The following is an 11,463-nucleotide window of genomic DNA, read 5'->3' as shown; positions in this document are numbered from 1 at the left end:
GCAGATTCCCCTGGGCCTGCCTCCTCCTGGGCTAGGGGAATTGACCTGCCTCCCATCTGAGGTGTCGGGTAGTAAAGACCCCTGCTGTGGGCTCCCCCCCACCTTGCACCGGGCACAGCCCAGCTGGGGGTCCGGAGTTCGGTGGGGCAGGGGGGTACCGTTTTCTCCCCCACTCCCTCCTCAGCTGGTCGGCTGGGGAACGGGCACGGCCAGGTGATCAGCCCAGCTCCCACCTGTGGGAAAGCCTGCAGTGGGGCTTTACTCCCAACCCGAGCCAGGAGCTGGGGTGATCCCCTGGCTGTGGCCCCTCCGTGGAAGGTGGGCTGGCTGAAGAGGGACCACTGAGGGCTTTTCCTCCCCCTGCATCGGGCACAACCCAGCAAGGGATCCGGAGCCAGGTGGGAGTGGGCTCTGGGTGCAGGGGGCGGGGAGGGGGGAAAAGAGGGAAAAACACCCTGCTGGGACTTCCCTTCTTCCCTGGCACCAGGGAGACCCCAGCTGCGGGTCTGGTGGTGGGGGGTCCCCCCCACTCCCTCTCCCCAGCTGACTGGAGGCTAAAGAAGGGGCATGTTTGGAGAAGCTCCCATCTCCCAGCTCTCTGCAGCAGCCAGCAGGCTGCGAGACATGCTCTAGTCCCCCGTGGCTCCTGGTAGAGGCCACTGAAGGAGTCTGGCTGCCTTTCGGGTTTGAAAAGTGAACGTTAGTTAGTTCACTTCCTTATCAGTTCAAAATAGGCAGTTTACAGAAACCTGCAAAGATTGAATCGATTCAGCCTCGGGCTTTTTGACTGGCTGTGTGTGCATGTGTGGGTATGTGTGCATGTGGTGCACCACCTGCAAGTGGGCTACTATCGTTCAGGATTAGGAAGAATTACCAGCAATCATACGCAACAGCCGAGAGGCGCCAGAGAAGCAGAAGAACAGAAGAGACATTTTCATACGACAGTTCTCAGCTTCCTGAGCTATGTGCTCAACACATGGCAGTTTTCCTAGTGATGGGTGGCAGGAGAGTAAAAAGCCCTGTATCCTCAGCAAGAAATGAAGGGCTCTGTCCTCCAACTAGAAGCAGTGCAGCTTCCAAATGAGCAGGATTATTTCTAGGGCAGGAGAGAGGGTCAGGAAAGGGAAGGCAGCTGGAGAGGAGTCAGTACTTCCCTCCACCAGCACCACCATCCCATTGGAGAGTTGGCTTTGTTTAATCCCTTCTTCCCCAAGCTTAAAGCAATGGCACGGACTATCCAAATCTTCCCTCCAGCAATAACCTCTCATTTTGCTAGAGGTCACTTTTGGGTCCATTTCAGTTATGGCCGGAGAAACAACTGCAGCTGGCATCACCCGCAGGAGGGATTAGACTATTTGCACATGATCCGTTTCCCCACTGCCCTCCTCATCCCCCGTGCCCCAACTCTGCTTTTCCAAGGTCTCCTGTCCCTGGCTCTGCCTGCAATAACTACCAGCTCCATCTGCACAATCTCTTGCTGTCTTTATCTCTACGTTCTGCATCTCTCTGCAGGTATCTGGGCAAATTACGCTCCTGCTCTACTGTATCTATCCTAGTTCATTAGCCGTACACAGGGTATATATATTCAGTCAATCTCCATGTGTTCTGATCGCTGCCATGTGCAGAATGCAAGCAGAGTCCTGCACTCAGAGCCAGTTGGTTATAACTGTCAGAGAACAAATTCCCATCCCTGAGCTATTCACTTCAATTCGTGTCTCTCTCAAGCTGTACTGAGCCAAACTTGAACTATGCTTTCCAGTCCCAGTGAAAGGTGCTGAGGTCTCGGGAAGGTAGAGGAAATACCGAAATGGAATCGAGACAGTGAAATGCATGTTGCTTGCAGTGTGCGATAAGAGAATCTAATCGAAGAGCTGTATCTTGGAATGAACAAATGGAGAGGCTCAGTTTATCTTCTCCTGTAGCTCCGCACCTGCTTTCCCTGACGTGATCAGGCACCAAAATAAACTAGCAGTTCACAAAATTGAAGAGTAAAAGCATCGAAGCCTTCCTGGCTTTAGCCAGACCTACACTACTCGTTTTTGCCAAGCTCGCGTGGTCAGTTAGGTGGTGACATTTTAAAAACAACCTATGCATGTCCTCTGCCCTGAATGTGTTTTTTTGCCACAACTGCTTATTTCACTTACTAACGTGGCATGGGCAAAGCCAGCTCTCTTATACCGCTATAAGCTGTACCTGCACTAAGAGAGAGTGAACCAGGCGAGTCAAGGAGCCTGTTAAAGCCTGCAAGTCTACTGACTGAAAACAAAGAAATGTTCAGTCAGTTTTGAGTACAAAAGATGTTTTGTAAGTTTTCAATTAAACTGGGGATCGCCAAGATCGGCAAAGCTTGGGTCTGAGATATCAAGACTGGGTGAGAAGCGGGAAGGTCTGACTGGCAGGTTGGTTTTTTTTTTCTTCCAACCTGGAATTTATTTGAAATTCCTGTACCAAAAAAAGGGTTGAGCTATGGGTGCAAGCGAAGAATATATGGTTTTATAAGGTCTGGATCCTTCCAACCTCTAACATGGGAGGAACACAGACCAAGATATGGACGCAAACCTCACATCATGGTCATCTCTCCAGTGTGGCATGGCTTGGGACATGGCATCTAAAAGTAACTGAGCTTTGGAGGAATTCAGGTTATCATTAAGACCTCAAACTTCCCAAGAAACTGCCTTCAGAGAAAAGCTGCTAAGTCACATGCAGACAGTGGCAATGCATAAGGGATGCACAGGCTGCGCTCCCTGCTTAGGCGATGGGCAGGGGGGCCAGTGTCCCCCCTTGTGAACGCCAGCCAGGGAGTGGGAGTGCTGTGGCCACTTCCAGAGGCCAGTGAGTGAGATCGGCCATGGGGGGACGCCCCTGAGTAAAGTGGCACCAGTTGCCCATGCACACAGCTCTAGCTATAAAAATCCAGGAGACCAGGACTGAGACAACAGAAGCGTCTCTTTGCCCATAAATACAGTCTGCTTTCACAATGTGTACAAGGGAGCAAGTGCATTGTTATGCTTTGCTTTTGATTATTGTTTTGAAGGCTTTTCTTGGCCTATTTACTGGCCTAATTTGGTGAGACTTTCCCCAAGCACTGAACTGGCAATTGGAGGAAGCAGCCTTACAGAAACAGCAATGGATTTGTCTAGGGAGACACTAGAAGTAAAGCTGACGGAGGGGAAACGAGAGACGAGACATCCTTTTGGCAGGGTCCGAGCAGCTGCCTCAGAGGTGAGAGCAAGAGCAAAAACGTGTGGGACGCGGTGGTCCTTGAGGGAGCCTTCAACAAGTGGCAGCACCTGCGGCTGCAGCAGGGGCAGGGGCAGGAAGGCAGAGAGTGAAAGAGGATTGTCGCATTCTCAGCTGTCTCTTGCTCTAACCCATCTGCTAAAGCGGGAGACTGAGCCTGGGCTCGGTCCGATGGCCTTGAGGCCCTAAAGCTGTGATCTTACAAGGCAACTAAATGTCTTCAGAAAAGCACCAAATGCCCTGGCCTTGCATCACTGCGAGGACCACAGAGGCTCTCAGCATCTTGCAGGGCCTTTGAATCTAGCACACCATGGAAGGGATGAAATTTTGTTGCCAGGGAGGAGGAGTGAGGAAGTTGTTCTTTTTGGAGTTATATCAGCATGGGGACCTGGCAAGTAAACCTCATCTGGAAAGCCCCACTCCATCCCCTCCAAAATATACCTCATTTAAGTCCAAAATACAACCCATTTGAGCTTCCACCACCCTTAATACTAGAACAACTTCCTTCTGAGCCATTTACAATGATCCCAGTGGGAGTAGCACTTGATGCCAGGGTGCCATGAGCCAGGAAGGAGAGCATGTTGGGGATTAGATGTTTTCATAGGTTCACAGATGCTAGGGTTGGAAGGGACCTCAACAGATCATCGAGTCCGACCCCCTACCTAGGCAGGAAAGAGCGCTGGGGTCAGATGACCCCAACCAGATGCCTGTCCAGCCTTCTCTTAAAGACCACCGAGGCAGGGGAGAGCACCACCCCCCATGAAAGCCCATTCCAAATTTTGCTGAGGGGGTCACTTACCAGCCAGTAGATGTGTGGGATATTTTTGCACCACAGGTGCAGCACTCAGCACTTGCCCTTGTTGTACTACATCCTATTGTGTACTGCCCACTTTTCTAACCTGTCCAGGTCTGCCTGCAATCGTTCCCTACACTCCGGAGTGTGCACTTCACCCCACAATGTAGTATCATCTGCAAACTTGGGCAGAGTACACTTCACACCCACATCCAAGTCACTGATGAAGATATGGAAGAGTACAGGTCCAAGGACTGAACCCTGCCACCCTCTGGGGTGTAGTTAAACAGCAGGGCTCTTTGAAAGAGCAAGGGTAGGGGGAAGTTGCAACCTCCAGGGAAAAGGACAGGATGTAGCATCTATCTCAGGTCGACTCGGACATTTTAAGTGAGTTGGTCATGTCAGGCTGCATGGAGCAGGGAATACCTGAAGGGCTTAGGAAAACCTCTCATCCATAGGTCACCCGGTCAAATCCAGCCCAGTTCTGCAACCACTAAAACACTGGTGTGATCAGATGTCTGAGCAATGGCTTAGCCTGAAGAAAGTGAAGCTACCAGTGGAAAAAGCACACACCACTGGCATAACCGGTCCCCTTGCTGTTAGCCTCTACTCAGAGGTCTGCAGTTGACTTCCCTTATTTATAAATGTTGTCTTTCCTGGTCAGATCAGAAGGTGTAGATGTGAAGACTACTACACACTGCTTTAAGGGGGGAATTTATTGCTCATGAGTGGGCATTACCTGGTCTGCTGTAACTGTTTCATCTGCCTGGTCCTATCCTCCAGAGAATGAAGCTAAGCCCCAAGAATTCAATTTACCTCTCAAAGAGTGAGGGGATATAATTATTGCAGTTTGCCTTCCCCTTGCCATGAGATAAAGCAGACAGACAAACACTATTTCAGCAGATTCAGATAAACTGGGGCCCATTTCTTCCTGCTTTGTCAAGGCTGTGGGATTATTTCATCTGTCCACCGCCTGAATGACAGTGGCAGGTCTACAGGGAACGCTGCCTTGCTACCGCTGATGCTGTGGCATGAACAGAGTGGAGTTTGGCTTCCAGGGCTATCAATCTGCCATCTTCCACTAGTGCTCTAGATGCATTCAAACAGGCTTTCATGAACATGCTAGTTATTTATTTTATGGAAGCTAAAGCTGCCTTTGCACCAGGCATTGGCAGTGCCATGCTGGGCTCTCTATGCAAAACCCTAGGTCTCTCAAGCCACTGGTCTATATGCTATTCCTTGACAGCCCTGGATCCAGGAGCCAACTGGCAGTGTGAGCTGCATTTGCAGGGGAAACAGAGTGACACTGCCAGCTTTTAGTGACAAAAGGAGTGTTTATAACAGGCGCGGTGACAGCTGTCCGAATGCCACATTTATTTACAAAACGTTAGTTAAATTACTGACAGTTGGTGCTGCAAAGGGAAAGCTGAGAGGAAGAGCTGACATCTCCCCATCTCACTAATTCAGCCGCAGCACCAGCTTCTGCCCCATGAGTGCTTTATTTTATTCTCCTTTTCCACTGACTTCTGTGCCTCACGTGTTGAGATGACTCCAACTTCAGGCACTGAGCAACACAACCACTTCAAAGACGTGACCCAACACGCACTCTCTAAACTTCATAACGGAGCCATTGTGGTGCTTTGTTACCAGCAAAAGACTTTGTTGCACCTTTCTCTTGCCTGCACCTGCTAGAGGCAATCAACCCAGCTCCATCTGACTTCACAGATCAAATATGAGGTGGATGTCTTGACTCACACATCGCGAAACAAAGTTAAAGTGCTGGTGATTGACAAGTCTGGAGACTTGATAGTACAGCATGTTTAGAGACTGGGTAGCAGCTCCTTCGCCCTCACTGCCCTGCCCTTGCATGGGAGGGCTACATCTGGGAAGAGCAAGGGGACTGTTCCTTCTTGGTGCCTACAACCAGCCACCCTGGGGGCACGATCCTTGTCAGTCCCTGGTGGTCATACAGTACCTCACCTACTTGAGCTCCCGGGATACTCTTGCTTTTCTCTCGCTTGCCACACCTTGATGTCATCAACTAACGTATGAAAAAGGAGGCTGCCCCCCAAGCCCCAGGTTTTGCCTTTCCCCTTCTTTCAGAGACTTCTCTCCTCTTGAACCCCGCAGTTCCTGCTCGCACCTCAAGAGCTAAGCAAACCATCTGGGCCCATCCAGACCTTAAGGTCTTTGTTGCCTCAAAGGCCAAATTTGTGGCCTCCTTCTGCCCCTTTAGCCATCCCTGTGCCTTGCAGATGTTGCCCCATTGTCACCTCATTAGGCCACTTCAAGACCAGCACACCCTTGCTGGGGTGTCCACGTACCAGCTTTGGCCCGTCTTATCTATCTGGGTGCCTCCCAGGCTAGGTCCTCTATGGTGAACCTGGTTTCCATGCCCCAGACCTGATCTCAACCCCCAGACCTCTAGGCCCATCAGCACCTTGAGCCCAACCCCTGGCAGGGCTCAAAGCAACCATGTGCCCCTCAGGCACCAATGGGAAGTCCACATCTCCCCTTTTTTAAGTCCCACCCAGTCCACCAGTTTAAACCACAAATTGCAATATAAGCCTTCTGGCTGTAACAAAACTCTGTGCTCACCGGCTACACTGAACTCTCTTTATCCTGCATCCTGGCTCCCTGCAAGACTTCTCCTCCTTGCCAGTAGTCCCACACGACAGCAATACCCCTGGCCTTAGGGCTGCAGAGCTCTTCATCCTTCAGTCTCCTGGGCCCAACTGCGCTCTTGGCTCAGACTCTGGGCTTTTATATGCCTTGCTAGCCTGACCTCTTCCAGTCATTTGACCTATTAGCGGACCTGGCCACAGGGCTGTTTATTAACCCCAGCCTTGCTGGCTGCCTTTGCCTGGTTCACAAAAACTCTTCCCTTAAAGGGCCTATTCCATCTCCCCATAACAGAGCAAGCATTCCCTGTTACAGGGACCTTTCCAGCCTTGGCCATCTTGCATGACAGGCCCACTACTGATGTGGAAAACAGGTTCGGGTCACCAAGTCTGTAAATGAGTCGACAGCCATACATGACTGGGAAGCTGGTTCCAGACTTGAAACCAATGGCCAGGGCTGAAAGGCTCCTTGTCTCGCTGAACAGCCCTAGGGCATCTGCATTCTCCCAGCCCGAGTCATTTTAGAAACTGCAAACATGTTCTCTTTGAGCCAAGGAAAGCACAGACCTCGAATGCCTCTGCGGTGCCTCTGGCAAGGCTGTTCGAGGAATCATGGAACTCAGGAGTTGTCCCTAATGACTGGAAGGAGGCGAACGTGGTGCCCATCTTTAAGAAGGGAAAGAGGAATGACACTGCCAACTATAGTCCAGTCAGTCTGACTTCAGTCCTGGGGAAGATCTTTGAAAAAGATTGTCAAGGAGGACATTATTACCCACAAGTTTGCATCTGGCGGGGTACTGAGAAGCAACCAGCATGGCTTTGTTGAGGGGAGGCCTAACAAATCTGGTGTCCTTTTATGACCAAGTAACTAACCACCTGGACATGGGACAGAAGGTGGACGTCATCTACCTAGATTTCAGCAAGGCCTTTGATACTGTTTCCCATGAAATCCTCTCAGTCAAGTTAAAGAGTACTGACCTAGAACAGGCTACAGTGAGGTTGGGTTGGGAACTGGCTCAGCAGCTGATCCCAAAGAGTCTTGATTGATGGGTGGCTTCATCTTGGAGGGTAATTTCTAGTGGTGTACCCCAGGGATCAGTGCTTGGGCCCGTGCTTTTTAATATCTGTATTAATGACTTGGATGAGGGAGTGAAAAGTGCCATGATTAAGTTGGCAGACAATACCAAACTGCGGGGACAAGCGGGCATATCAGAGCACAGGTCAAGGATTCAGGACAACCTTGACAGGCTGGTCCTATGGGCTGAACAAAACCAGATGAGGTGCAATGGGGATAAATGCCAGGTCCTTCATCTGGGTGGGAAGAACCCTCACCATATCTGTATGATGGGTGGTGGTCCATTGGCTGGCACTGCATCCGAAAGGGACCTAGGGGTGACAATCGACCAGAAGATGAATATGAGCCACCAGTGTGAGTCACCAACAGAGTACATAGGATTCTGGCATGCATCAGCAGATGCGTCACCAACAGATCCAGAGAGGTGCTCCTTCCCTTCTATTCAATGTTGGTGAGGCCACAGCTGGAGTACTGCATCCAGCTGTGGTCACCACACGTCAAGTAGGATGTGGACAAGCTCAAAAAAGGCACATGATCAAGGGCCTGGGGACAGGCCCTATAAGGAGAGATTTTGGGATCTAGGACAGTTCAGCCTGAGCAAAAGAAGGCTGAGAGGTGACTTGATAGCTGCCTACATATATGTCAAGGGAGAACACCAGGGAGAATTCGTGTTCACCAGGACCTAGGTGGACAACTTTTCAGATTAGCCCCCGGCCTGGGAAGACACGAACCAATGGACACAAGCTAGCCAAGGAAAAGTTGCAGCTGGACGTAAGAAAAAACTTCTTTTCTGTATGGGTAACTAGAACCTGGAACACACTTCCAGCAGAGGCAGTGCAATTGCCATCTCTGGTGGTCTTTAAGAGGAGGCTGGACAAATACCTCACTGAGCTCATTTGAGCCCAATTACATCCTGCCCATGGCAGGGGACCAGACTTAATGATCTTATAGGTCCCTTCCAGTCCTTCTTTCTAAGATTCTATGAATAGTCACAAGCAACAAAAGCAACTAGGGAGAAGGTTGGGGTGGTGGGGGGCAAACAAACTCCTGGAGTTATAGGAAACAGGAGACCCAAATTCTCCAGTAACTCAAGAAGATGGGCAAGCCTACAAGTCTGGAGCAAACACAAAGACTGAACTCTCTAAAATCATCTCAGAGGGTAGATCAGATCATTCTGGATATTCAGCAAGACCAGAGCAAACTCAAAGGAAGAGCCATCCCTCAGGGTTCACACACCCTGTGCTCCATGCCACAACACCGAAGCAGCTAGAGATGGAAAACATTTTGCTGAACCTTCTTTAACCTCACAAGATGCACCTGTGAGTCAAAGGCAGCTGATGCCCACTGGCACTGCTATTTTGTTCCTAAGAGTCGCATCATCTGCTTGCAGGGATGCAAAATGCTTCTTCTTAAACAGGGTGTTTCCTGTCACATTCTCTATTGGTTGACATGATGTATAATGTTGCAGCATCCTTTCAAAGCATCTGAGGAAGTGAACTTGAGTTCACAAAAGCTTGTGCACTCTCTATCTCTTGTTCAGCTCAAGAGAGAGTGTGCACGCACATGTGTGTGCATGTAGACATCAATACATTATATATATTTACGTATTTTTTTTATATATATATATATATATATATATAAAATAAAATTTAGTTAGTCTATAAGGTGCATATCTACCCTCCCTTCTAACTTTAGTGAAGTCAAGGGGGTTGAGCCTGGAATCTGGACTTGGAAATTTGGCTTGAATTAGGCCCAATTCAAAGCAAAACTACTAGTGGAGGAAGAGGAAGATGACAATGGGGGGGGGTATGATCTATAGACCATGAATCTGGAGCTTAAGGCAAGCTGCAGCTGAGCAGAAACTAGCTTTTCATGTTGAGGAAACCCAAAAAAAAAAAAAAAACCCAGACAAAACAGCCAACCCTCAGAGATAAGGAAACACATGCAGGAGCATATGACACACAATGAGGAAGTGGCAAACAAGCAATGTGGGGGGTTTCAAATGAAATTAAGCAAAGCAGGTGCCCAACTCCCATTAAAGCTGAGCGCATAATTCTCTGAAGCTCATTTGAACCCCAAGGGGTGGTTTCCCTCATGCCACACTTCCTCTAAACCCAACAGGGGCTGTGTACAATTTAGAAGGTGAAACACTCAGACACAACTAAAAACACTATTTATTAGACACTGGCCCCAAAACCAGCATAGGGTGAATTACAAAGGGGCCAGAATCGGAGCCCAGATGAGGTAAGCCCCAGGCTCAGTGATAAATCCCAACCCCTTTTGAATTTTTCGAGGGATTCAAAATCTGGATCAGGCCTCTGGGGCTCGTCCATCTAACAGCTTAGACAATTTTAGACCATCCTCGTTTTGAGAATTAGGTTTCCCTGACTGCTCTCAACATCGCTTCTTAAAAGCTCCAAAAACGAGGCTGAAAAGACTCTGCTGGATGGAGCAAGCAAAGCTGGGAAATAAAGATCCCGCCTCAGAAACCAGACACGAAAGCCCAAACTAATGACTGCTTGGCTCCTGTCCGGGGCTCTGCAAGTGTCTGCGAGACCAGACGCAGGTGTCAGAGGCATTTATGGCTGCAGGCGCAGAGTTGGTCAAAATCTCCCATTTCCTGAAAAAAGCTGCTATTTCACCAGCTGCTCTGGTTGGAAGGCGGTTTGATTCTTTAGCTACTCTGTCCTCATTGACATGCAGAGCTGGACTCCCTTGTCTCCAATTCAGCCCCCGGGGCTCATTCTTGTTCTGTTCCCCCACAAACAAGTCACCACTCTTAGACGAGTCTCTGCCCTTCATCACCTCTGTCCCCATCTGACCACAGCTTTTTTTTCCTCCCATGGAAGAATCAGCTGCAAAGTCAAGTTCTGCGTTCAGACCTTCCATGTCAATCCATCTGCTCCTCTGTCTCTTTTCTCTGCGTATAAGCAAACAACTGCTCTCCCATAGGTCTGCCGCTTGTTAAGGACAGACACCACTCATCACAGACTGAAGGATCCTCCTTGTAAGCCAAGGTTTTTAATGTACTCGTGGTTTGGACACGTTCAGCATTTCAACGGTGGCTGCAGCAGCTGGAGGACTAAGACCAAATCTCAGCCATGAGGGCATACTGGGCCCAAACATCTACACCTTGCTCCTGCTAACGTGAAACCCAAACCCAGTCCGGATGGCAGTGCTTCACGTCCACTATACACAGTGGGATGCAGCCACCCAGGATGAAGACTGGTTCTTTGCCCTACAAGGACTTTCTCTGGGGCTATTTCACATGCAGCCTATTTAACAGTTGAATCTAAGCCATCCTTTTAAACTGATGTTAGGTCCAACAAGAGAAAGGTTCCCATTGGTATGAATCAGCTAGGCATGCACACAGGAAGCTCTGGTCCTGACTTGAGATTTTTTGCCTTTCTTTGTTAAAACTGCACTCTTTCCAAATCTGGCTTTTTACTGCGGTGCCAAGTATCTCCTCGCCAAGACACGCTGACAGACAGGCAACTCCAAACCAAACTGACAGAAATGAGAGCTGCCGGACAACACGCTTGGCTCACATGGCCAAAGACACAGTCAGCCGCTGGGAACTGCAGGCAGCCGTTCTACCAGGGAGGCTATAAAGGGAAACCTTCCCCCCAGCAGAGCAATCAGGACCTTGTCTCATCTCAGATGGAAATTGCACTTGCAAAATCCATGCACATGACAATTTTTTCTTCACTTTAAACTGATTCCATCACAGCCAC

At 49.5% G+C, this 11,463-nt stretch overlaps 1 long non-coding RNA gene across 1 annotated transcript; it reads right to left on the bottom strand.

The window, feature by feature from the left end:
* Positions 1–1,396: 1,396 nt before the first annotated feature.
* On the bottom strand, positions 1,397–7,437 carry LOC109291595. Its single transcript, XR_002095902.1, has 3 exons — positions 7,346–7,437; positions 3,896–3,898; positions 1,397–1,409 (listed from the first exon to the last, which is right to left on the bottom strand). It is a non-coding gene; the product is annotated as an uncharacterized LOC109291595 (long non-coding RNA).
* Between the last annotated feature and the right edge of the window lie 4,026 nt (positions 7,438–11,463).

The sequence above is a fragment of the Gavialis gangeticus genome, unplaced genomic scaffold (assembly GCF_001723915.1).
Source record: "Gavialis gangeticus isolate Ggan-Ray unplaced genomic scaffold, GavGan_comp1, whole genome shotgun sequence".
NCBI classification, from domain to species: domain Eukaryota; kingdom Metazoa; phylum Chordata; order Crocodylia; family Gavialidae; genus Gavialis; species Gavialis gangeticus.
This window is presented reverse-complemented; position numbering and strand designations above follow the sequence as displayed.